This window comes from Heteronotia binoei, chromosome 21 (genome assembly GCF_032191835.1).
Source record: "Heteronotia binoei isolate CCM8104 ecotype False Entrance Well chromosome 21, APGP_CSIRO_Hbin_v1, whole genome shotgun sequence".
NCBI classification, from domain to species: domain Eukaryota; kingdom Metazoa; phylum Chordata; class Lepidosauria; order Squamata; family Gekkonidae; genus Heteronotia; species Heteronotia binoei.
In genome coordinates this window covers 21,015,577-21,018,647 of record NC_083243.1, presented here as the reverse complement: position 1 = coordinate 21,018,647, position 3,071 = coordinate 21,015,577, and the positions used below count along the sequence as shown (strand labels likewise).

The window sequence follows — 3,071 nt, the reverse complement described above, 5'->3', positions numbered from 1 at the left end:
AGTCAGAAACGACTGGTGCTTGCACAGGGGACTACCTTTACTTTTTTAATGCTTGTAGCTGCCACCACTGCTTGTGGCAGTGAAATACATTGAAAATCAATGGAAAGAATAACACCAAGCTGGGTTCCAGGAAAAATGCAGAATGACCCGGTTCAGAGAGATGCCATATAACTTGGTGCTGATTAAGCCTTGGACGATGACTTGAAGTCACCGCTACAGTTGGTCTTCCTCCCTAGTTTCATTACATGGGGGCAAAATGTAGTGACTGAGTTTATGATTTACAGACAGCCCCTAATGTGATACCCATGGGCACCATGCTGATATCTTTCCTGTCTCCCGCCAAGTGTTTTCACAAAGTGGCTGGGACCATATGGGGCTTTGACCTGACAAACTTCTGACTGAAGGCCCCTGACCTGGATAGCCCGGGAAACCCCAATCTCGTCAGAACTTGGAAGCTAAGTAGGGTTGACTGGCAAGTACATGGATGGGAGGACCTCCTTGGAATATCAGCAGTTGGGAGGACAGGGGCAGACTTTATTCAGCCACCTCTCTGAATATCCTCCAGGCCCCCAGTAGGGGTCAGTTACCAGAAGTCGCCATGATTTCCAGGTGCCCCACACACACACACATGCAATACAAAACAAAATATTACTGAAGGTAAGCTGCATCAGCCATTTTGTGGCTGCCTTCACCTCCTGTGGTAGCCATTTTGTTGCTGCACCCACCATACATACTGTATCCAAATTCCAAATGTGGCCACAGATTCAAACCGGTTGGAATGTTATTTGTGGACTAAAACCACATGGTCTTAGTTTGAATCTAGTGGCGCCTTTAAGACCAACAAGGTTGTATTCACAATATAAGCTTTCGTGGACAAACATACTTCTTCAGATACAGTGAAACAGAATATCCTCAACCATTACATAAAGAAAAAGAGAGGATCATAGAATCCAGGGTCATCTAGTCCAACCCCCTGCACAATGCAGGAAATTCACAGATACCTCCCCCTAAATTCACAGTATCCGCATTGCTGTCAGAGGGCCATCCAGCCTCTGTTTAAAAACCTCCAAGGAAGGAGAGCGCACCACCTCCTGAGGAAGCCTGTTCCACTAATGGGAGGGACGGTGGCTCAGTGGTAGAGCATCTGCTTTGGAAGCAGAAGGTCCCAGGTTCAATCCCTGGCATCTCCAAAAAAAGGGTCCAGGCAAATAGGTGTGAAAAACCTCAGCTTGAGACCCTGGAGAGCCGCTGCCAGTCTGAGAAGACAATACTGACTTTGATGGACCAAAGGTCTGATTCAGTATAAGGCAGCTTCATATGTTCATATGTTCACTGAGGAACCGCTCTAACGGTCAGGAAGTTCTTCCTAATGTTGAGCTGGAAACTGTTTTGATTTAATTTCAACCTGTTGGTTCTGGTCCTACCTTCTGGGGCCACAGAAAAGAATTCTGTACCATCCTCTATATGACAGCCCTTCAAGTACTTGAAGGTGGTGGGGAGGTAGGTGCCAAGAAGGGCCAATGAATGTAATGGATGAGAAAATTTTCTCATCCATTACATTCATTGGCCCTTCTTGGCACCCTACCCTCCCCACCACCTTCAAGTACTTGAAGGGCTGTCATATAGAGGATGGTACAGCAATTCTTTTCTGTGGCCCCAGAAGGCTAGGACCAGAACCACAGGTTGAAATCTAAATCAAAACAGTTTCCAGCTCAACATTAGGAAGAACTTCCTGACCGTTAGAGCCGGTTCCTCAGTGAACATATGAACATATGAAGCTGCCTTCATACTGAATCAGACCTCTTGGTCCATCAAAGTCAGTATCTGTCTTCTCAGACTGGCAGCGGCTCTCCAGGGCCTCAGGGCTTCATTCCGATTGTCTCTTGTTGAGGTTTGTCTTCCAGCCCCCATAGATCATCCCTTGAATACTATGTGACTGGGGCCATGTTCCATTTAAGCTGTCCCTCCCCTCTGAATAGTGGGCAGGTCAAACATCTGCTCCCAGCAGCTGATGCCCCCATTAAAATGATTATTTGCTGCTGTGCACTCGACTTAGTTAAGTACCAATTGTCTTCCCTGCTGCAATTGAATGGCTAATGGGGCTTAGCGGGAGGTGAGAGCGACTCAGGACTCAGCCGTGGGGTCCGTATCAGGATGCAACAGTGTCGTGTTCAGGTCTAGCAAAATCGGGCATCTCAAAATTGCAAACGTTTAAAACATTTCTTTTGAAATTGCTCATATGAGTATTATTCGGAGGAAATTCTGGAGGAGAAAGATGGACCACCCAATTCCTTGGGATTTTAGATCAGAGGACAGGAGTTGCAAGGAAAGCATATTTTCTTGTTGGACTTGCTGAGTCTGAAATTGAGCTTTCCAAAGCTCCCACCCCTCTTGTGGATAGTTGTAGAGCTTCTCAAAGAACAGTGTTCTGCTTTAGTGCCATTGACAGTTTGAAGAGCTGTAAGCTCTGGGAAGCCTGAATGGGGACTTCAAAATTTGCATCAGTAATACTACAGATCCCATGATGCAGCGTACCTGGTCAACAAAAGTATATGAGAAGTAGTGACAGGGTTAAGCTGCTAGGATAGTTGAAAATAAACCAAACTTTGACACAAGCTTTGAGAATGTGGCATTTTTGACCAGGATCCCACCCCAAACCTACCTTCCTTCCTTCCTTCCTTCCTTCCTTCCTTCCTTCCTTCCTTCCTTCCTTCCTTCCTTCCTTCCTTCCTTCCTTCCTTTCTTTCTTTCTTTCTTTCTTTCTTTCTTTCTTTCTTTCTTTCTTTCTTTCTTTCTTTCTTTCGCAACCCAGTGAGGTAGGTTAAGCTGAAACAAATCGACTCTCCCAAGATCACCTGGTGAGTTTCATGACCAGGTGGGGATTCAAACCTGACCCTCTCTCATCCTAGGCCAAAGCTCTAGTGGTAGCTTTCTCCTTCACTGCTTGAGTCCTAGTTGTGCCAAAGATTAAACAACCACTCAACGGAAACAGGTGAGCTGCCAACACCAGAAGACTCAGCTGTGTTGACTTTTATCTTCTCTTATGTGCTTACAATTAACACATGGAATTC

General features: G+C 45.8%; 1 non-coding gene across 1 annotated transcript; it reads left to right on the top strand.

Moving 5' to 3' along the window:
• Positions 1-1,123: 1,123 nt before the first annotated feature.
• Positions 1,124-1,190, top strand: TRNAP-UGG (transfer RNA proline (anticodon UGG)). The gene has a single exon. It is a non-coding gene; the product is annotated as a tRNA-Pro (tRNA).
• Positions 1,191-3,071: the final 1,881 nt, after the last annotated feature.